The sequence below is a fragment of the Lonchura striata genome, chromosome 3 (assembly GCF_050655825.1).
Source record: "Lonchura striata isolate lonStrDom1 chromosome 3, ASM5065582v1, whole genome shotgun sequence".
Taxonomy (NCBI): domain Eukaryota; kingdom Metazoa; phylum Chordata; class Aves; order Passeriformes; family Estrildidae; genus Lonchura; species Lonchura striata.
This window is the reverse complement of record NC_140705.1, coordinates 11,435,472-11,459,296: the sequence shown is the minus strand read 5'-3', so window position 1 is coordinate 11,459,296 and position 23,825 is coordinate 11,435,472. Positions and strand designations below refer to the sequence as shown.

At 42.0% G+C, this 23,825-nt stretch overlaps 1 protein-coding gene across 4 annotated transcripts in view; it reads left to right on the top strand.

Moving 5' to 3' along the window:
* Positions 1–6,793: 6,793 nt before the first annotated feature.
* The window catches only part of KCNS3 (potassium voltage-gated channel modifier subfamily S member 3), a 40,168-nt gene continuing 23,136 nt past the window's right edge, over positions 6,794–23,825 (top strand). The window contains exon 1 of one of the 4 annotated variants that reach the window (XM_021525363.4): positions 6,794–6,913. The gene's annotated coding sequence lies outside the window, so the exon portion shown is untranslated. Of the gene's footprint in view, positions 6,914–6,974; positions 7,186–7,357; positions 7,395–7,417; positions 7,482–23,825 lie in introns of those variants that run through there. The other 3 variants (XM_021525362.4, XM_021525364.4, XM_077782443.2) reach the window with 3 other exon arrangements.

Genomic DNA, 23,825 nt, shown 5'->3' with positions numbered 1-23,825 from the left:
TACTCTTATTCACCTCCTGATTTTTGCCTCATTTCCAAAAGGAGAACTCATACTGCTACTCTTCATTTTGTGGACTGAAGTACCCTAATTTTTCACATCCTGTTTTACACTTGATTCTCCCTTCATCTGAACATCCTAGTAGCATGTTTCTCTGTAATAGAGTTGACTAGAACACAGATGAGGTTTTACCAGAACAGTGCATAATGACAGGAAAGTTTATCTATGCTGAAGATACCTTGGGATTTTTAAGGTCATGTTCTGTACATGGCTCATGGCCATGGGGTGACCAGTTACCTTAATGACACCTTTCTCTACTCTTTCAAGTCTAAACTCTGAGCAGATGGGTTTCCTTAAAAGGCCTTTCCACTCATTGCATTTGAACTGCTGCATGTAAAATAGTTCCCACCTTCAAGCAGAACAAACCTGTAAGAAATATTTTATATGCTGTGCTAAACATAAAGATATATGAAATGTAGCTTGTTTACACAAAAAGGGACAGAGATGCTCCACAAAAAATTCATGTGCACTATGAAAAGTGAGCCAATCATAATTACTTTTGACCACCAGCCTGTGTCCTGCTTAGTCATTCTTTGCTGAGAATTTGACCTGACATAAGTTTAAAGCTGGGGTTTCAGAGATGTTCATGTCTTGGGTTCAGGGAGATTTCTGGGGAGACTGTAAAGCATAATGCAACAGATTATATTGCTGTTTGATGGAAAACTAGATAGTAGCCAAAGAAGACTTTGGCAAAGCAGATTAAGACATTTAATCCATTTTCTCCACTTAATATCTACATTTTTACTCTGTTTGTTGATACAGGGATGAGGAGGACTATCAATTCTTTTGAGGGCAGAACAAGCATCCCTTCTTGAATGCCAGTGTTTCTTTTGTCATCAAGAACACTTTACTGTCTCATCTGCAATGAGCTGTGCATTTTGTTGATGCTGCCTTTTTTGGGGAGTGCTTCTTGTGCAACTGTTTCATCACAAAAAAAAATGTCAAGTAAATATCCTTTGTCCTAATTAGAAATAGATTTACCTGTTCTTTAGTCACATAGAACATGATTTCCTCTACATTACTTTCAATCCTTTGGTTTTAAGTTCCTAGCCCAAGCCATTAGGCTTAAGCTTGTCCTGTATTCAGTCACATGAAGATGAGCATCCCCCCAGAAAACCAATTCTTCTTATCAGGTGCATGTTTAAGATACATAGAATACATCAAACCATTTGGCGCTGATAAAAATAATTATCACTGATTATCTTAGGTTGAAGACTTAGCCTTTGAAGAGATGCAAATAGGAGAACTTCTTATCATTTTATTAAAATACAGTGTCTCTAGAACTGAAAAACTTCTGTATCTAACCTCTTTGGAACTTCTATAGTAGAAGTGTCAGTGGTATGCATCCACAGATTCTTCAGAATATAAACTTTCCAAAATTCCAAATGGGGATGAAATTCTTAGCTTTTAGTGCCCTATTTTTTTTTTCAGAACACAATAAGTAAACAAAAGATGGAAATTAAAATGTAGTAGTCCCTTCATGTTCTCCAAAGATTTTTTTTGGCTACCCCAGCCCCAAAAGAATGACATGATTTCTTTCATTATTCATGATAAGAGCAAGGTAGAATGACTCCAGATGTAAATATCCTTACTATGCCAGTATAGCAATATTGATTCCTGGACCATTTTTCTCTGAAGTACTAAAGAAAATCTTTGCAATCCTGTTTTTCACCCACAGAGGTGGTGACAGGAGGTCAGAGAAATGGACATGTCAAGGACTGCAGAGCTGAGCATAAATGCAAAATAATGAAAAATCCCCAAAAGGAATGAAAAGAAACTAGAACTAGAAGAAAAAGTATTATAAATTTGAAGAGAAATAAAAGAAAATAATTAAGGAAAATTGAAACTCTGCTGTAGCTTTATATTACTCTACTCATTTTAGTATTATCTTGCCTTCCAAACCCTGATCTTCAGTTTCTTCTATAGCCCTGTCTTATTCAATCTTCAGAATTTCTTCCTTTGTACTTGACTATATCCCAACTATCCAAATGGAATTATGTGCCTGGACTGAGGTTCCTAAGGGACCACCTTAGTAATACTGAATAGTAATGGTTTTGAAAATGGAGAAGAAAGACAGCAAAGGAGAAAAGAAAAAATAAGAGAAAAAAGGTTGACAAAAGAAGGCCTCACCTTCTCCTGCAGCTTCCTAAGCACAGACACCCACTCCTTCCCCTGCCATAAACTTGTAATAGAAATTAAAAGATTACATACAAACCATTTTCACCATTCTTTACAGACATTCTTTTCCCATTGAAAGACCTTGTCATCTTTTACCTTAGGAACAATGTTTTCCATTATTTTTTTTAAAGGCTCAGCTCTGTAAACCCCAGTGTATTTGTTGAAAACAGAAATTCAGCTGTGACAGGCAAGCCAGGTTACACATCCAAAGTATAATTACTGTATTTGTAGCCTGTGTAATGACAGCTGCTGCATTCAACATTCACAGGAATTGTCATTTATATATTGTGCTCACAAGGTTCTACGTTAGACACATCCTGCTACACGTCACATTGCAATTTGAGATTGCTTTGAGTTAGAAAATGTACCAGGAATTTCCTACCTACTTTGCTGACTAGTGATCCAGTAATTTACTGTTTATCTTTTGTTAAACAAGGTTCTCTGTTAATATGTTTTCACAATTAATGGAAAAAATAATTTTCAGAAATGCAATATGTTTAATGTACATTTGACTTATCTTCCTAAGAACTTTGTCAATAGTCTGGTAACCAGGGAGCTGACACTGATAAATTTCTTACCTTCTGCTTAATTGAAGATCTGTTATGGTTCACGTTTTCCTAGCAACACTTGCAGATGCTTTTAAATTCAAATGCAGTGTTCTCCTCTGACTATTCATACTTTACTAACAATTTCAGCATTAAAAAACAGTAAAAAAACCTCTAGAGCTCTAAGTTCTGTTCCTGGCTCTGCAGCAGATGCAGTTTTTCCTCAAGTTAATGGATCATGCTGCCTCACAAACCATTTAAAACCCTTTGACTAACTTCTGGTAATACTTTTTTTATAATTAGAAATATTCTATTTAATGAATTGAAGGCACTAGGTTGCATTATATGAAGTTATTTTTTCAGGATAATTAAGGAGAGGCCCTGCCATTCACAGATAAATTTTATCTTCTTGAACTGAATAGAATGAATTGAAAACTCCCACTGACTTTCTTAAGTCAAAACAGCATAAGACAGTCCTCAGGTCTGGAATACAAAAGCAAATACAAGAGGGTTCAGTTTACTTCTGTTTACCCGTGACAATGCAAAAACATAATATTGCAAGAGTAGTTCCTCTGATTTGTATGAGAGGCAGGACTGAGCTTTTGGAGGTAGTACAAACCCCATGTAAAAGTCAATTGAATGAGACAGTTTTCATCCAGACAGGGTGCAAATCAACCCAGAGTCCTGCACTGAGGAACACGTAAGTCAATGGGAGTGTGAAAAGCTGTGATTTGTATCTGTTTTTGTGCAGCAAGTGGAAACCCCTGTTCTGGCTGCTGTGGTGGCCGTGGATGGTCACTGCAGGGGCTGCAGGTGGTGTTTCAGTCCCTGTCCCTTGTGTCCCTGGCAGGCTGGAAAGGATGGGATTGCAGCAGGCAGAGTAGAGCAGATTCAGCTCTCACTGACAGGAGGGTTGCCATTCTAAATAACTTTTTTTTTTCTTTTCCCCCAAGAAAGTACCTAAGGCAGAGTTGCTCTAAATTTGTCCCACAGCTGTGCAGCTTAAATTATGAGTATTTCTTCGGGAAGAACACTGAGTCCATTTGTCTTTAATAGAGTCCCCCTGCTGTAACTGCTGACATATTTTGGTTGGATGAAGGCAATTCAGGGAAGAAAACAAATAGAGGGGGGATAATGGCCAGTCCCTAGGGATGGAAATGTTACACAAACACAACAAACACATGCACAACAGTGCTCAGGGCACTGCTGTTTCCAGTTTAGATTAGCCAGTGGCAGCTTGACTTTGGATAGCCCCACTGCATACTTTAAAGAGCCATAAAAAGGATGCAAGCTATTTTATGGGGGGTCACAATCCCTTCTGATGTAGCCATATGTTCACTCCTCATGCCACTGGTGAAAATCTTCTTAAGAGAAATTTAAAACAACAGTTTTGTCTTGAGTTAACTTATGACCAGCAACTTTTAAGGAGTTAATATTTTAAAGACTAATCTGGACATTTTGTAATTATTTGTTCCTGAATAATATTTCTCATGGACCCTTGGCTACAGCACAAGATACTATGAGCCAGTCTTATATATGCTACTTTCCTTAACAGTCTTTGTCTCACGATCCTTTTAAGCTGGTGAGCAACAGTTAATACCATTTTGCAATATTATAAACCACTGCAGGGCAATGAAGATGATGGTGTTATAGCTTAGATTTCCTTTTTATTTCTCACTGCCAGGAACTAGGCTCATGCCCACCATAAACAGCTGCCAATAAGTTTTTCTGCATCAGGAAGATAGAAATCTCTCCAGATGACTGATTCAAGCAAAATCCAGGGCATATTTTAAAATGAAATTGCTAAAACCTGCCCAAAACCCACAAGTCAGCTCTCCATGTAAAAGCATGATCACAGCTCAGGAGGGGAGTTGCTGTGTTTTGGAGGAAGCACGTGAAAAACTGCTTTTAAAGATGTTTCTTCAGACATCTCGGTTCTCAGACACTGCTTATGTGAAAAGAAACCACGATGCATCAAGTGCAAAAATAAATAAAATTCCTATGTTTTGTGGTATTTCTTGATGCAGATAAAACAGAGAAGATGCCTGGGTCTGCAGAACATTGGGAGGAAAGAACTGGCTTTTCTAAATGTGCTGCCCTCAGGGGACTGGGTCTGTTGTTTAGAAAAGAGCAGTGCAGGATGATGCTGATGTAAGGAGCTCCAAGTTATGATAATGCAGATTGCAGCTCGACAGGCTTGATGAGCAGCCAAGGCAGCATGTTTCTGCTCTCCCTGCCAGGCACAGCAGCACCATGGGACACATCCAGTGCCCACAACAGGCACTGAGGACAGAGTCACCAGTGTCACCAGCAGTGTTCACACAGGCAATAAAATTACCTTTTCCCCCTCTGTCACTGCAGATGTCACTGTGGGTTAGAAACATGTGTGTCCTTGCTGCCCAGCTGCAGCTCACCTTCCTGGGCAATTTTCAGCATCTCACATTCTTGCCTGTGATGACTTGAGGTTGTGTAACCATCTGATGGGCTGCAGTGCTGCAGTATCATTTCCAAAAGTCAGTAACAATATTTCTGCAGGATCTTTCAAATTTTATGCTGAAATCTCCAAATGACCCACTAAGATGACCTCATTTGTCTTCAGGAAGTATTCTTCACATTCTTGTATTTGAACAGTTCTGAGGAACTCGCTTTGCACTCAGGGCATGACTTTCTCACAAACTTTCTGTAACTAAATGTCATTCTGTACTCCTAGTTAATTATGGGTTTTGAAAAAGATGTGTATCATAAATGCATATTGCTGTGCACAACATTGAAGGGTTGATGTAATATCTGGACAAGACATATTCTGCAGGGATTAAAACTTTTGTGATTAATGAAAGATAAATGTGATAAAATTTTTAATTTATTAATTATATTATACATCATAACATGTAATAAAATGAATCCTCTCTGCAGAGCAATAGTATCTTAAGGGAATAACAATAAACATAGAGAGAAATGTATTCTCTTAGGATCCCCCCTCTCCTCGGTCTTCACAACTAAGGACTCTTACAAGACTAAAAAATAATTACCACAACAAGAACACATCAGCATAGTAATTTGTGTTGCCTCTAAAAAACAGGTTGTTGAATTATTCTCCTTAAAATATGTAATGAATTCTGAAAACATCCACCACAATGAAATCTCCGCTCAAAACAGAGGAGAATTTTATGCAATATTTGTGCAAAATTTTTTTTTCAAGCTAAAATTGATTAGGAAAATAACTGGCAGAAATAGTTATGAAACAGATTTCCCCCCTTTAATTCTGCAGTTAGTGATGACGACAACAATGTTGATGATGATGATGATGATGATGATGATGATGATGATGATGATGTTTTGGAGTACTTTTTGTTAGTGAAAAGTTTTGAAAAGTTTGGCAAAAGTGCAGAAAATGCTTTACAGTCTGTCAAAATTTGTGATGAAGGAATAACCCTCCCCGTTCATTATCGGTAATTTTCAAAACGACACCACTGAAACAGACAAAATGTTTAACCGCGGAACGCTGTCGCAATAGTGCTTTCGAGTTACGCCGGGAGCTGGCCTGGCTTCCCGTTGCCCTCTGACTTTAGCTGGGGCAGAACTGAGCCCTGACACAAGCAAACAACTCCTCTGGGGCACAACACGGAAACCAAATTACTTCCCTCTGCATCTCCGCATCTCAGGCTGCACCGCCGCTTATCAAGCCGCGTATGCGCCACTCCAGCGCACCGGCGCTGGGGATCGATGGCAGATCCATCCCCGGGCGCTGACAGCTGAGCGCGCCGCGCCGGCCCCGCCGCACAAAAGCGGGACAGAGAGCCCGCAGCCGCACGGCAGCGGGACAGCGAGCCCCGAGCCGCACAGCAGCGGGACAGCGAGCCCGCAGCGAGCCCCGAGCCGCACAGCAGCGGGACAGCGAACCCGCAGCCGCACAGCAGCGGGACAGCGAGCCCCGAGCCGCACAGCAGCGGGACAGCGAGCCCCGAGCCCAGAGCGCCGCACGGGCGGCAGGGCCGGCGCTCGCTCCGCGCCGCTGCCGCAGCCCCGGGCGGGAGGCGCCCGGCCCGGCCCGCTCCGCCGGGGCAGCATCGCCGCTCCGGACGGGCGGCCCCGCTCCCGAGCCGCGGCACGGCGGCACTGCCTGGGCGTGCCGGGTAGGTGCCTACGCGGGGCAGCGGCGCTGCCAGGTCCGCACGGGATCCGGGGGCTGCGGGACTCCCCGGCCCGGGGCGAGACGCCGGGGATGCTGTGCGGGACCGAGAGGCAAAGTGCGGGGACGCTCCGGAGAGAAGAGGAAACCGTGGGGGCGGGACTCCGCCGCAGAGCAGGATCCCCGGGGCGTGGAGCGGGACTTCTGGGGAACACCGACCGCCCGGGAGCGAGCGGACCGGGACCCCCGGAGGCCAGGCGACACCGCTCGGGCTCGGTGCGCACCGCGGGGAGCGGAGCGGGGTCCCCCGAGGGCGCTGCGGGACCCTCCGGGGCGCCGGGACGGGAGCGGGGCGCGGGGCCGGGGGATGCCCGGGGCCGGGGAGGGGATGGCCGGAGCCCGCCCGCAGCCGCCTGCCTTCCCCTCCCGCCTCGGGCGGCCCCGCGGGGCCGGGAGCGCGGCGGGGCGGCCGCCGGCGGCTCCAGGTGGGCAGCGCCGCCCCGGCCCCGGGGCAGCGGCCGCGGCTCGGAGCGGACAGCGCGGGGTGCGGCGCGGCTCCCGCGGTGCCGGAGGTTCGATGTCTTCTCTTTGCCTTTTGCGGGCAAACAGCCGCGGGAGGAGGAGGAAGAGGGGTGCCCAGGATGCCACCCGGGGCAGGGGGAGCCTCGGCGCGATCGCTGCCCCGCCGAAGTCTTGGCTCGGGAGCGCAGCCCCTGTGCGGGAGGCGGCTCCGCAGCGGGCGCGGGCACCGCTCTGGCCCTCGGAGGGGACGCGTCCTGCCGGGATCTCCGCGGCTGCTTTGTAATGGCCTGAGCGGGAGAGGGTTAGTGGCGATGCCTCTGACTCGTTTTGCGTTGTACAGCTCTTCCTCGTCTTTTAGAAACTCGTTTAGGTTAAAAAGTAAACTAGATTTAAGCAGTTGTGAATGGCTACAGTAGGCTTTGTGGCTAAGGAAATGTGGAAGAAGTTTCTTCACTATGCGTGTCCGGTTTAAAGTAGACTTATACTAAGTTTGGGATAGTTAACGAGACTTTAAAACTAAGTGGATTTTGAAGGAGCTTTCTCTTTTTATGAATGGCTTTTTAAATGTTCATTTGCAGGACAGTGAAAGTTTTCTCTGCTTATTTTCTGGATTTTCTTGCCTGCGAGATCGCTGTGTACTATTTTATATTTGCCTAATGCAAAGCACAGCTGCTGGTTATTCTGGGAGCTGAACTCCGTGTGTCTGCTGGGCAAGGTAGACCTCAAGATATGAGCAGTGGCAGTGTATTGATTCCATTAGCAGAATTTACAGATCTACCGACAGATTCCTTTTAACACAGTCGCTTTCCCAGAATTAAAGTTCTCCTCCGAGCGCCTGTCACTGGTCTAGGCCAATAGATGGCATAAGGCACTCGAGCTACCGTCCTGAGGGGACAGAGGGAGCAGGCTTGTACGGGAGCCAGGAGTTTCAGAGGGGATGTATGACTCAAGTTCTGGGTGTCTGACTTGGGATACCTGGGGCAGATCTCATTTTGCAGAAACATGTCCTGGACCACTCATTCTTATTTTCCTCAGTCAAAATTGCAGCATTTCCCAAAATCTTTCCTCTAATCAGTTAGGGTTAAATAAATAACCTACAGTTTTGGTAGGAATTGATCTGAGTTCATATCCTAAGCCATGAACCATTTTTAACATTGCATGATGTATTTAATATCTGCTGCTGGGGGGAAGATGCCCATAGCAGCAGTGTTGAAACCAGTAGTCATTTGGGGGAATGAAAGACAATTATAAGGCTTATAAGGAAGAAACCTTTTAGTTTCTGTATCTAAACTTCTGCTGAGATAACACTGTGGGTAGACAAAAATGATTTTATGTTCTGAAATTGTGTAAATTATTTAAATACAGTTAGGTAGCTAAATGATGATAAAAGAACTTTAACAGACATTAGTCTGTTAGCTTTTACAACAGTGCTTCTTAGCTGTAGATTTCAGAACAGTTTTCTTTTAAAAGAGGGCACAGTATAATTATTTTTTTTAAAATTTCAGGAATTAAACTATGGGGAAGGTCCAAAATAATATAGATTTCCTAAATCACAGTTCTTTGCTTGTCTGTTAGATCTGCTTTATACTGTCTGGATAAATTTAAGCGGGTCTTGAAATTATAAAAAGAATACATCTATATGTATTTGTAGCAGAGGACATAAAAGCTCCTTTTTAAGAGACCTTCTTCCTTGTCTGTAAATGTCTATGTCTTGTTACCTGTCTCAGCACTAAGGCAACCCACAGCCTTGTAGCAGCCCTTCAACTTCCTATTGACGAGTGTGGGCAAAAGAAAATCAATGATAAGCTTTCAGCTGAGCTGATGCAAACTGCAGTGTGACCTCTAGAATCGTTCCTGGGACAGGTGAGGTCAGATGTTTTACTAGAATGTCCTTTGTAGAAACAGAGAGGTCCTGAAGGAGGAGAAGTTCTTTGCTCACCCCCTCTAGGACTTAGCAACTTTCCCAGGGCAAGAAGAATAAAACCACCTCAAACCTGAAAAGATGGCAAATCGGTGTTTAGCCACCAGTACCACCTTAGCTGTGCAATTACAGCCACAGGCAGGATAAAATCAGCTTCTAGCACTCAGTGCCAAGACCATTCAGCCCCAGTGCAAAACAAGGTTCTGCAGTGACTGGGCCGAGCTGCAGAGGCACCTTAAACCTGCCTGGAGAGTGAGGCAGCCGAGCTTTCAGCACTCAGCATCTGCCAGAGGTGTGCTGTTCTGGCTGAGCCCTGGCCAGGCCGGAGCTGGACGTGTCCTGCCTCGGTGCTGGGATGCTCCAGAGGCTGCTGCCATGGCTGGTGGCACCCCTGTGCTGCCAGCTGGGCTGGCTGAGCCCGCATGCTCTCAGGTGAAATAAAGGCTGCTTAACAAGGAGGGTGGGTGCAAGGCAGTCTGCTGTGAGCTGGTCAGAGGCAGTCTGTGTCCTGCTGGGCATTATCCCTGCTAGCAGCCTGACCTTCAGCTTGGTTACTTGAGAACAGGTCGAGACCATGCTTTTGTCTTAACTCCTGGGATCCCCGTCTAAGCCCATTTGTTTGCAGCATGTCTTCTGTCCAAAGACTCTTGATTTAAGGAACTTGTTTACTTCCTGTTGGGGCATATATATTGAAGAGTTCTGCCCAAGGCTAATGACCAGAAACAAGGCTCAAGTCTCTAAACTCTCATCACTATCTGCCTTGCAAATTTTCAGTTGTGGGACATCTGCCAAGGACACATAATAAAAGAGAGATCATGAATAAATAAAATGTACTCCACTAATCTGTGGATATTTTCTTTTTATCTTGCCTTTCCCAAACCCTTTGTTTTTATTTCTTGTTCTTAATCTATTTTTTGATTTCTGTTAAGCCTTGCCTTTTAATTTATGGCATCATCTTATTGTCTTCCTGCGTTGCCTCTTCACTTTCTGAGGGGGAAGGCAACCCAAGGAAACCAGGCAGGATGCTGTCATTGCCATTGCCTGGTTCTGTGTGGAGGACCAAATCCTCAGCTGACAGAAACTGTCCTTGACCTGTTCCAGACAATGTTCTGCACCAGTTAATGCCAGGGGATTGTCTGCTTCAAGATAATATCTCAGTATGTTGCGCCATTCTTTACCTTTTTTTCTTTTTTATACCTCATTTCCTTCTGGTCCTTTTCATTTTCCCATATTTTACTGATGCTTCTTTCTTTATTACTGTACTTTCCATTTTTTGTGAATGTGTTCTGCTCATCTTGTCTCATTCATATTGTACCTGACATCCTAACAGCACTGTGTTAAGCTGCTGTCAGCTGTCATTTGTGGATAACTGGCTCGTTTTTCTTGCAAGGGTGTTCCGTATATGACAGTTGCTTGTAATGGTTTTCTTTTGTTTTTTTTTTTTTCATTCTATTTTAAAGGAGATGACTTCTAGAATAGTTATCTCTCTTGCAGAGGGAGATGATATTGACTGTGTTGGTCCTTAGTTTCTGAGGGAGCTCCTTCCACAGTGATTTTCAGGAGACATCTGTCTTCTGGCAAGATGAGCTTTATGATTTGTATTAGAAGGTCCCATTGTGGTCACTGTTTTTGTTCTGCTTACTTTGCTGCACTTTTGGGTCCATTTGCTATGTTACAAGTAAAGCCTGAGACCTCGATTTTTGTGCACTGTTCAGCAAGGAGTTTGGGTAAGTCTGGAATAAACGTGGTGGTCTCTGTGTGCTGGTAATGTTGATATAAAGATGTAGAATGTTTCACTCATTTTTCCCTCTCTAAATTGTTTATGTCACTGCTGTCTGTCTATTGGGTATTCCTGATGTCCCTAGTCATAGCATGAATTTCTGTTCTCCTTTCTTTTATCCATAAACTCTCCAACTCATTTCTTGCCTTTCACACTAAGGTGTCTTACCCATTTTGCCTTCTCATCCCTGACAGGTGAGGGGACTGAGGTGGCAGGTCTTGGTGTACCAGCTCTGATAGCTGCTGAGGAATTTCTGGGAGGGTTTTCCAAGAGAGGCCACTATGGCTCAACCCTTCAGACTCCCTTTTGTTCATAGCAGCCACCTGTCCTGGCTGCAGACATCAGCCTGATTTTGGCTTGCTCAGTGTCTGTTGCCATCTCCTTCAGGCAGGTTTATATCTTAAAGGTTGATCTTGGACAGGGAGAGCTGCTGGGCGGTGAATCCTGAATCAATCCACAGGCAGCCTGGCACCATCCTCACCTGTGCCAGCAGCAGCAAGAGATGCAGTTGTCCCTTCTTGCCCTGTGAGGTGTTGTGCTGTGGAGGTGCACCTGTGCAGCTGGAGCTAAGAAAAGGCTAAGAAATTAGCTGAACTTTTCTGTTTTCCCTTTTAAAAATTTTACCAGCCTGCCAGTAAAAACCAGCAAAGGTCACATGGACAAAAATGGAGTGTGGATGGTTTAAGGGGGACAGGTTATTTATGATCTGAGGCAGAATTTTGCTTCTTCCTTTTTCTTCCTTTTTTTTACATTTTTGTCCTTTGTTCATCAGCTTGGACAAGCAGCTTAGATGCCAAATGATACCTTAAAAACTGGTTGATTCTTCCACATGTTTAATCATTCTAGCCCAGTGCCACTTAATGACAGGTGCAGAGCTCTACTTGTGAAGAGGATTGCTTGTCTTCTCCTCAGAGCAAAGGCAGATTCATGGACTTGGGAATGTTGAAGCATGTTAACCTGCTACATGGCATTGAGAAGGTCACATCTCAAGTCTCAGATCCAGCTTCCAAAGTATCTGCCTCAGAGCACTTAATAAAGTGCTGTGAGATTTATGGACAAAAGCTGTCTTGGACATCAATCTTGTAAAACTTAGTATTGGCAATTTGGCATAGAGAGTTTCATATTTCTCTGTTATTTTGTCGTTTGAGCCTAACAAATTGACTGTTGATGTTCATATAAGTACAGACAGTTACCTGTGGGAGGCAGATAATCATCTCAGGAAAAATCTATGACAGCTTTGGTTTGTATGGAGGAGTTACAACACAGCCTGGGTAGTTTCATAAGAATTGGAAGCACTTCTGAGTGCTCTGCCATGCTCCTTGCTTCTCTTCTACCTCCTCTCCTTCAGCAGACAAGAGCTGCTGCTGCTTGCAGTGGTGTTGACTGCTGTAGAGGCTTCAGCTGTAAAACCTTTCTGGTGGTATGTGTTCCAGGGAGCAAGGGGGTTCTCACTCCTGGCTTCAGTGAGAAAAGAATCAACCTCATAGTTTATGAGATGCAGTTATAAATGTATAATATTAATTTTGTGGACAATTGTTGTCATTCAGTATGTTTAAAACAGGGGTGGTGGAAGACTGAGTATATCCCAAAGGAGACTTCTTTTTATTGAAGGCTTTATCTTATATATATATGTGTGTATATATTTATATATATATATATAATTCTTCAGTTATTTCAATCAGTTACTGCTGACTTAATTAGGTTACGATTCCAAAGCTGCTTTGTAATTTTATGAACTGCATTTATTGCCCGTTGAGAGAAGAGCAAATAGAGCCATAAGTTAGGTTTTCATTTTGAAAACAGCTCACTGATTACTGCAGCACAAATGTAAGTCAGTCCTCCATGTTTAGCTGTAGCTAGTGACAGGCATTGAATGATGGTTTCAGCATGACATTTTAGGGGCAGACACCTTTTCCCTTGAATAAGCTGCTGAGAATGATGCTGCCTTGTATATTCTTCTTAAGCTAAGAAGATCTGTGTGTCTTCCTGTCCAGTGCAATGTTTGCTCTGAAAAGGGCAGGCAGCATAGATCAATACTGCTCTTTTAATTCACCCATGAAATTGGTAAAAGCTTGAGCTGGACAAGGGGGATAGAATGAGTTCTTGGTGGTATTTTAGCTCGATGCTGTTAGTCTGGAAACAGTCATGGTGTTTATGTCCTCATTGTAAGCTGTTCTTTTTAGGGAGTCGTGATTCTCTTTTACAGTTTGCTGGATGTTAGGCCAGGCAGAGAGAAGTGTTTCCACTTACATTGATTAATTTGATATGATGACAGAAAAGAACAAAACAAAGGGAAAATTAGCTCATAACATGTTTGGTTCTCAAATAAGAGTTATTGTGGATTCACATGGAAACCTGTGAATTTTGAAAGTGAGAAAAGCTTAATCTGCAAGCACTAGCTGCTAGGCATAGTACTTGTTTGTGTCTCTCTGGGATGCTCCATCCATTTCCTGGTGGTGAAGCCAGTCTTTACTGAGGTCTTCTGTAACTGCTCGAGGCAGGGGATGTGTTTCAGCCTTCTTGAGTTATCACTTAGCCTTGGAGCTGAGCAAAGCCCTGGTTTGAGGGAATATTCAAGCACAGTTTTATTCATTAGATTGTAAGAAATCCAAGGTGACTTGAAAAGACTCCTTTTGCTTGTGTGTATTCAACTCTATCTGAAAACTTCTCTGAAAAAATTGGACTGAGTCTCAGCTGACTAAGAGAACACGTCTGATTGCCTAAGACCCAAGACATGTTCTCTTAGATAAGTATTACAGATTTCAGATGATATCAAGGGTTTATATATTCAGAGAAAAAGTCTGAGGGCTGTGGTAAAACTGCCTCACAAATGAAGTGAGAGGCAGAAATTGTAATTTTTCTCTCCAGAGTTTTACTGAGCACATGCTGAAGTACTTCATTCAAAAGTAGACAGAAAGAAATAAAATATATAATTTCAAGTATCTTCTTTTTCTTCTAGAGAGTTGAAGATTAGCATTGCCCTTAAGGCCAAACAAGTTTGTGCTTACAGTGATGTTCAGTGTTGTTTTGCTTCAAGCAGCAGCTTATAAAGGGAAATTACTAAAACAAGCCAAATTTGTTTTGCTCTTAGTTTCTTCCAATGCACTGTATATACTTAATTAACTCTTCTTTCTTGGAAGACATGTAGCTAGGATCTCAGATATTCCTCTGGACCTCTTAGTATGTGGTGTCTTCAAAATCCTGAGGGCTTGTTATGGAAATTTATGAATCTATCTAGCTGAAGTTTAGCCCAGGCAAAAACCTAAGAAATCCCTTGTCCTGTTAAAGTCTTCCACAAAACATTTGCTAATTTTGTGGGATTAAGATTTATGCAGCTACACACCTTCATTTTTCCTTCTCTGGACATTTGTGTGGGTCATCTTAAATGTTAGAACAATATAATTTAAAAAAAAAGGTGGGAGAAGTAAGGAAGAGAAAGGGCTGGATTCTGACTTCTGAAACTTCTTCTAATCTGGTTGGGCTTTATATCTGTTCCAAACTTTCTGTCATTGGAAGACAATAGCAAACATGGCACCTGAGTAATTTTATAAGGTCTGACTTTGAGTTGGCTGTATTGTTATGGGCTGTGCAAACATATGTACTAGCCAGAATCCAGCCCACACACGTAACACCCCAGAACCTTACAAATTGTGCCAATATGTGATATTACTGTGCATATGTAGATCCAGGTGATGGTGTCTACTCAACACTTCCTGAAAAAACAATGCGTAATAATGCTGAAAAGTGCTGAAATGAATTGCACTGGTTAGGACTGATACTTATTTTGTGAAAAGAACTTACTTGCTGGCTGTTCCTTTGTGTGTGCAATGACATGCCTCAGCTTCTATGAATATTCAGTTGAACAGTGATGCAGTGATGCAATTCTATATCTTAGCCTGTCACATACTCGCTTCACACATTTTCTAGCAAATGTCCTTTCTTGCTGAATGATTTGTGGGCACAGCTAGGTTGAAATAAACAGGGAAAACACCTTTGTTTTTTAAGGACTGAGATAACAATACACTGGTTGAATGTTGGGATGCTGTTAAAAGGGCTGTCAGCAATCTGGAGAAAATCCATCTGGGAGGAAGTAGCCCCATGCAACAGTTTGGGGGGCTGATTGAATGGAAAGCAGCTGAAGAGAAGGACATGGGTGTGCAGAACACAAGTGAGACTGTGCCCTCACTGGGGGCCAGCTGCATCCTGGGCTTTGTCAGCAAGGCTGTAGCCAGCAGGTCCCCAGAAGGAGTCACTGAACCCAGACTGGGACAGAAAAGTGTCAACAGGGCTTCAGGAGAAATATTTTCCCCATAAGAGGGGTCTGACTGGGCCAGGTTACCAAAGAGTTTGGGAAACTTTGGAGATGTTAAAAAAACCAATTTGCCCTGAACAGCCTTCTTTCACTGAACCAGTTTTGACACTGGGTGGGACAAGATGACCTCCAAAGGATCTTTTCATCACAAATTAGTTTGTTGTGCTACCTGGAAAGTCAAGAGGAGTGGTGTAACCAAAGGATGTCTGCTGTAGGAGCAGTGAGCATGTACCAAAATCTGAGTGTTCCAGGAAATGGAGGCTTCTGGAGGCCTCAGTGTGGGTAAGGTTTGCACTGTGGCTCTTGCAGATATTTTTTTCCAGCTGCCTCTACATATCCTTCCTTAGCCTGTGGCCTCAAGTCACGCATACTAGCACATTGTAAAAGTTACTTGGATGCTTTGAAAGTGAATGACTGCAGAACTTATACGTAAGTGAGATTTGGAGCTCTGCTTCAGAGTGTCTGGGGTCAAGAGAATTTATATTGAGCAGTACTGACTCCTTTAGTGAGATTAATATGCTGCAAACACAAGTGTTTTTACAGCTTTTCAGTTGAAGGTTTCACTCAAAATATTCACAATAAAAATTGCTTGTGTTGTTGTTGCCTAAGAGACTCTGACTATCTTGGAGAACTTCACTGTGGTAAAGAAAACCTTTGTTTATAATAGAATTTTTTCAAAACATAAAAAAATAAATACAATGTAACTTTATCTACTCAGACTGTCAAGTAAAACTAAATATATAGCAAAGGAAAGAACTTACTTGTGGAGAATTTGTAGATAGTCTGTTTCTGCTGTCCATCCTCAGTGACTCCCTCCCATTCCAAATCTGCTGTACATGTACACATCCATGGGCCCAGACTGCAGCACCATATGCTTAAATAGATGTTAGGAAAATAATTTCATGAGAACAAGGGCATTCAAGCACTGGACCAGATTCCACAACCTATCTGGAGAGGCTTTATCATGGGACGTGAAATAAACATTCTGCCAAAATTTTTCTAGAAGTAGCAGATCGTGCCTTGAGGGGGAGAAGCTGAATTATATTACTCTTCAAGGTTCATTCTAAGCCTGTTGTCTGTGTTCAGTGGTATATTACTACATCTTATTTCTAAATAAATTAAAACAACTCCAGCAAATGGGCTGAGGTACACCCAGAACAATATTGCGGGGAGAGAATTTTTTCTGTTCAAGCACCTTATCCCAAAGCCAGGACTTTGCAAAATAAAGGTATAATGGATTTAAAAGTCATGTGTAGCCAGGTGAGTGCTCTGCAGCTGAATTTCCCTTTTAGCTCTGCTGCTCCTGTGGCTGCTGATAGTGAAAGTGTTGCTGGTAGCAGACAGGACTGGTTTCAGGTCTCCTTACATTTTTTTTCTGCTGTAATGTGTTACGACATCCTGATGTTTATGTTCATATCTCTTCCCAGCTTAAGGAAGAAAAGTCCTACTTAATTTGGCGCATAAATTTTAGATTGTTCAGAACAACTTTTTTACCCAGTGAAACTGATGTTGGGGTTGGATTTGTGTACTTTAAAAATATTACCTTGCTTCCAAAAATGAAAAAAATTAATTGAAAAAAAAGTAAAGAAATTAGGAGTGGGAAGAGATAATCTGGGAGCAGAAATGATCAACAGCTCTGTCATCTGTGCTAGAAATAGGAGGACATGTCCTCAGACTCCAAAGTGAGAAATGAGGATAACTAATTTTACTTTGCAGTCAGAAAATGTAGGATGGACAAACAAATAGAAAATTTTTGAGTATCAGATCAGTCTTCTTGGCAGTGAGCTAAATCTTAGTTTTAACACTCTGTACCCCTTCCACAGGAGATAAGAGTATTCTGAGTTGCACCAAGGTCAGCATTTCTTTCCTAAACATGGAATAGCTATGGTTCTTTATGATTTGCCACTGTGCTTGTGAACCATTAGCACCCTCCTTAAAAACTGAGGAAGGTCTTCAATGGTTCATGGATCTGTGTATTAGATAAAATAGATCATGTCTAATTGTTCATCCCCTTTTGTTAGACCTGGAGGAGTTGTGCTGGGATAGGTGGGGCAGTTTCTCACCTCTGCCATCCTAACCCCTCGATACAACCATGGACATTGAAACTGCACTGTAAACACAGGAATGGTATTTAGATTTTTCTATGCTAGATAAATATTTTGTTGTTGTTATTTTTATTAGCTGCTATAGGGCTGAACTCTCAGAATGCATTTGACTGCTGGCTCTGGGCCCACGTCTCAGGGTACCAGTACCTGGAGTTGTGTCTGATAGCTTTTGGGGAGACTGTGAAGGAGGTAATGGTGTGAGAGGGATGTGGGGTTGTTTGTGGGCAGCTGATCTGCTGTGTAACTTCAGGGACACTGCTCTCTGGGTCTGGGTATCTGCATTATTTTCCTTGCTTAGGTAGGTAACCTTTCAAAATCAAGCAACATTTATAAGTGAATTACAGCTTCACCAAGGATCTTCTTAAATTCTAGATTAATCAATGATAGGGAATGCAGAAATATTTTTAGGAAGTATATTGATACCTTTTTCTTCTGCATAATTTTTTCCTATATGGAAGTGTTTGACATGCGGGTCATGTATCAAATATTTTTGACAACTAGTGGTACCACAAATTCCCACAATAAGTGTAACAATAGGATTTTATGTTAATTGTAATCACTAGAGAGGTACTTGAATGGAAACAATGAGGAACTCAGTGGAAAATGGGGTACAAAAAATAATTTGGGGAAAGGATCCATAGAAATGATGCCCATTACAGAAGTACCTAGACCTACAAGTTGCAATGTCCACTTCAGATAGTACTTTGTCTTTTGGAGCTGTGCTCTTGATGGGTGCCATTAATACCACCTGTCAAACAAGATTTTTGCCAAAATAACCTGGAGAGAAACAATTTCTTTTACCATCAATCACAGCAATGCTGACCTGCTTGTAACAATGCCTTTGGTGTCTTTTCAAATATTTCTGCGAACTTCAGCCCTTGGGACAATAGAACACAAGGAAGTGCTTAGTGTGGTCAGCTGTCTGTCTGGGCTGGCTGTGGAACAGGTTTGGTAACTGCAGCATTCTAACTGTGCTTAAGTCTGGGGATTTACAGGTTGGTTTTCAAGCAGGCACATTTTAATCTGTCACTTCCACTTAGTTGCGGATAATGATCTTTTAATTTATATGAGCAGACTATAAATTGTAGAGCCATTGGGAATGTTGCAAGGTGCAAGCCTTGTTAACTCTCATAATGTGTGTTATCTCCAGGGGCTTTTCAAGTCAGAGAGAGAGTAACTTTAATTTTTTTTTCACTTTAATCATTTTACAAGGTGACATTCTGATAACTGGGTGGTATTAGGTGTTGCTACTTGTTCCTTATGCAAATAAGAAAGGAGTTCAGATCACACACTGCATTCCCAAAGAAGCTTCTGTCACGTGCAGGCTACAGCTGGTGTGTTTTCCCTTGTCCCTTTCTCATACCCAACCCTTGGCATATCCTCTGTCTTTACAAGTATCCTCATAGTGAAAATAGCAGAATTTTACTTTGGAAGGATTAGTTTTACATTTTATTAGTCCCATGGAAGTTACACACCTTATGGGCACTACTCATATAGGCTGCTTATCTAGTCATGGCAGAGATGGACCCAACTTCTGGTGATTCACCCCTGAAAACCTGTGCCTGGCTGAGTGGTGGGAGCCATGGGCTGGAGGTGCTCCTTCTTCTATTCTTGCTTGTGTTCTTTTACTCTCAGTTGTAACAGCTTCATTTCTTCCTTATCAGTCGTTTGGAGGAGATGTTTTCCCAACAGGTATGAATATTTAAATAAAATGGTAAGAATATCTAAATAATTTTACATTTGAATGTTGGTAGTGCTTTTGACAGCTACAGTTGTTTACAAGTGATGATCATCTCTTTCTGATCTTTGTTGTATTGCAAAGTTGCACAAACATTTGGCACAAGCTCAGTTTCTGAAACGGCCTGGTGACAGTAGAGTTGTACTGGGGTACATGGGAGTAGCATCAGAACAAAATTCAACTCAAACTTTATTTACCTGAGGTCTGGGAGGTTGTACTGAATCCATTTTAAAAGAAATGTAGTTGCATAATTCTATTATTTTCATGGCATTTTAATGCAATATTATGGATAGAGGATGATACTGCCAGTGGAATACAAAAAATAAATTACAGCTGAGAAAGCAATTTAGCTGATTAATTTGTCCTCTTTGCTTCACAGAGTGTCCATAACCACAGAGTGGTTTCTTCTGATGGTCTTGCTATTTGTGCTGGATGACTTTTTAAGTTAGCCTCTGCCTCCATAGACTGTGCATGACTTTACAACTAACTTAACTGACAAGTATTGCAACAAATTGAATGTTGCAGTTTAAATCACAGTGAAAGAGGCTGTGCCAATATTACCTTACATTTTTCTAGGCTTAATTAGGTGTGCGAAAGCAGTTACTACTGCCCAGCTGACAGACAACAACTTAAGTCATGCTAACTGGATTTCAGTCCAAAATCCCTAATTGTGATTGATCAAGTAAATTATACATGCATTTAAGTGTTTTTCTCTGCTCAGTGAGTCAGAAATGTAGACAGTACTTCTAGATGGTGCATTAGACAAGTATTTGCCCTGTGATGAGTGGGAATTCAAACACTTAAAAAATCAGGGAAATGTTGATCCTGAGCTGAAGGTTATTATGGTTTGTTATCCACAACATTTTAGAATTACTTTGGTGTCAGAACCTGCACGTGTGTAGCTTGGATGATTGGTAGAAGCTCTTAACTGTCAGGAAATTAGCAGAAGTAACAGCCCAGGTGTTTGCATCATTAGGAGACAAAATCTGGTTCCTGGGCATGGCTGAGTGCCAAAGTAAGATTCTTTAGAGGGAATTTACTCACAGCTGAATTTCCTGAGTTTGGAACCCTAAAATGGAAATCTATCAAGATCATCAGATTCCTTGGGAAAAAATGACTTTGAGCTCTGGAAATACTTTGTAGAGTTACTGGGATTTGCCCTTTCAGGTTCACATCAGTTTTACATCCCTTGTGACTTCGCTGTGAGCAGGACTTGGCCCTTTTATGTTCCTTCAACTTAGAGGAAACCATACTAAAATGTGAACCTTATCTTGAGAGGTTTATGGAGTATAACTGCGCAGGAAGCAGGAGGTGAGGCTAAGACAACATAACCATGAAGGAAACTGGTAGAAAATCTGTAGGCATGTGCTCTCTTTGAGTATTTCAAGCAGCAGAGCACAACAGTTGTAAAGCAGTTCAACTTCCTTTCTATTGGGCCTGCATAATCACAGATTAATGCTAACAAAAGATGAAACTGCCCCAGTTTGGAGCTGCAGGTGGCCAAGGTGGTGTCATGCTCAAAAATTCAACATGTCAAAAAAAATGTTCTGAAACTTGTGGTGTAGGACCTCACAGAGAATGGTGACTTTATGTAAATACTATGCAAGACATAACTGAGAAAGAGGAACTTTGCTGACAAATAAATGTGTAGTATGGGGATCCACATAGTCACTAAAAATCTCTTAGTGGTTTGTTCCAGAAGAGGTTGGAAACCACAGGGCTTTGGGATGTGTTGCACATCTGTGGCATAGCTGTCTCAAAGGGACTGTATCTGCAAACTGTCTCCATGACTCCCCTTTTGAGAGTTTTAGGGATTTCACAGAGTGCTAAAAGCCCAGAAATTTGCAGCTCCCATTCCAAGCCAGACAATGGGCCTGTGGCCTCACCAACAATGTGTGACTGCAGAAGCACTGGCTAGAGCCCATCTCCAAATTGGACTGGGAAGAGTTAGATCCTGTCATTCTGTTCTTTTTTCTAAAGTTTGTATCCTTTTCACACAGCTTTCCTTATGGCTGGCTTCTATTTAGCCTGAAGCTTAACATTTGGAGCTTCTATTTGTTGGGATTTTTTGGTTATCTTGAAAAATAATGTTCATTCTTCCAGTAAGCATCTTTCTTCTGTGTCTTGTTTCATTTTCTATTTTGTATTAATTCTTAGCCAGTAGCTGCTTGAAACAGCTGAAGCAATTAAAGCAAACAAGTAACTAACATCTGGTATGTGTTTATTTGCTCTCTTATACTCTCTCCAGGGCAAGAATTGTGTGATTTGGAATGGTTATCAGTTTATTATGTTATCTGTATTTGAAGAAGATCAAAGAGGTTAATGTTGCACTTCAGGTTGAGATTTGCAAAGCTTGTGGTTCTTAGAATGTTCATGACACAGGCCTTGGCACTCCAGGAAAATATCATTTCCAGCTGAGCACAGTTTTACCCTTGAGGAAAAAAGTTTCCTGAGTGAGTGAAGAGTTTCCTTGAGTAGAGGGAATGTTGTGCTGAGACAGAAGTTTTCATCTGTGGTCATTGCCCTGTAGCTTGAGTCACTTGGTAAAATGATGCAAATTATTCTGATAGTAACTGGCAGAACAATGTCCTGGTCCATGGCTCAGGAGTCAGGGTCTCTGCAAGTCAGACATGACATTCTTCAGATGATCAAGCTCCTCTTGATACAGTTACTGTGAATCTTTCATGTACATTCTTTCTGTAGTCTAAAAATCACTTAATGGTAGTAATACATTAAGCAGGTTCTGGACCATGGTCTACTAAGCAAAATCCACTTTCTCTCTGTATTTTGCACAAATTATGACTACAGTACCCTCAAAATAAAGCAGTAAAATATTGCCCACTGAATTTATTATACAGAGTAATTTCATGGAGGCATCATTATGAATATCATTTGCATAATTGATATGGTTTTATATTGCTGTCTCAACACTAAGTCAGTCTAGTGTACTAAGAATTTGCTGAGCACTAAGTTCTTGCTTTAGTTATTTATGACTAAAACTTGCTTTGTATTTGTCATTATTTGTCATGACCAGAAGTGCCCCAGACAGGAAGGTAATGGCTTTAAGCTGAAGGAGGGTAGATTTAGATTGGATATTAGGAAGGAGTTCTTTACTGTGAGGTTGGTGAGACACTGGCACAGGTTGTCCAGAGAAGCTGTGGATGTTTCATCCTACTCCATCCAGAATTGTTCAAGGTTGGGTTGGATGGGCCTCTGAGCAAGATGGTCTAGTGGAAGGTTCCCTGGCCCTGTCAGAGAGGGTGGGGATGAGACTGACCCTAACTATTCTACTGGTCTATGACTCCATGAGATCTTGCTTGGTTTTTATAGTGCTCACTTACACTGCCAGTGTTCTCGTGTTAATGAGTTGCTAGAAGTGGAGATTTTATTGACTAAAATGAATCAATAACTAGAGGTTTGTTGGGTCTGAATATACTTTGACTTCCAGTCATTCCAGTCCAGATTTATGGCTTTTTTTTATTTATAGTGCTATAAAACAGAGCTTGGCTCTAGATCGTGAGAGAAGTGTGGTGATGTTTATCAGATGAGTCTTGCTGCCCTTCTGTTAGGAGAGATCAATGGTCATATTTGATGTCTTAATGATTCCTAAAAACTGAAGCCTTGGGAAATGCCTGAAGCAAATGTGTCTTACAACCACTTTATTACCTAGCAAATACCTGCCTTAAAACTAAATTTAAAGGAGCAAAATCATTTCTATGTCGTGATTTAATCTCAACTGGCAGCTCAACCTCATGCTCACCCACTCTCTGTGGGGTGGGGCAGGGAACCAGATGGTAAAATGAGAAAACTTGGGTGTTGAGATAAAAAGTATTTAATAGGTAAAGCAAAAGTGAAGCAAAACAAGGAATTCTTTGACCCCTTCCCATGAGCAGGCAGGTGTCCAGCCAGGAAGGCAGAGCTCCGGGAAGGCAGGGCTCCATCCCATTTAATGGTGACTTGGGGAGACAAACACCTTCACTCTGAGTGTCGCTCCTCTTTCCCTCTTCTTCCCTCAGCTCTACATGCTAAGCATGGCACCATATGGTGTCATCTCTTCGGGCAGGAGAATTTTATTATCTTGTCACATTTAAAATTAATTGATTTCCATACTAAACTGAAATAAATTAGCTTAGTGTACATCAATTAGTGTTTAAGTGTCAGAGGTCAAAAACATTTGCTCTCCTCATGATCTGAAGTTAACATATATTCTGATTGCAAGTGTAAGAGCTGCCAGTTTTGGCTTTACAGTGGCTTCTCCTTGGAAGGAAAGCAAGAAAGCAGTTCTGTAAAAGTTAACTTACTCACTAGTAATTATAACTACCTTTTGAATTCAGTTTCAGCTGAATTTATAGTAAAATAGGGAAACATTTAAATGCCCTTCTGTCCATCTGCAGGTGTCCACAGTTAGTTGTTGAGGAAAAATTACTGTGGAAGTTCCATCTCTGAAAGCTCTGTTTCCATACATGACACTTCAACTCCAACTTCTCAGCTTTGCTGTAGTGGTTGTAGCTATGCTGTGGCAGAATAGGAATTGCTTT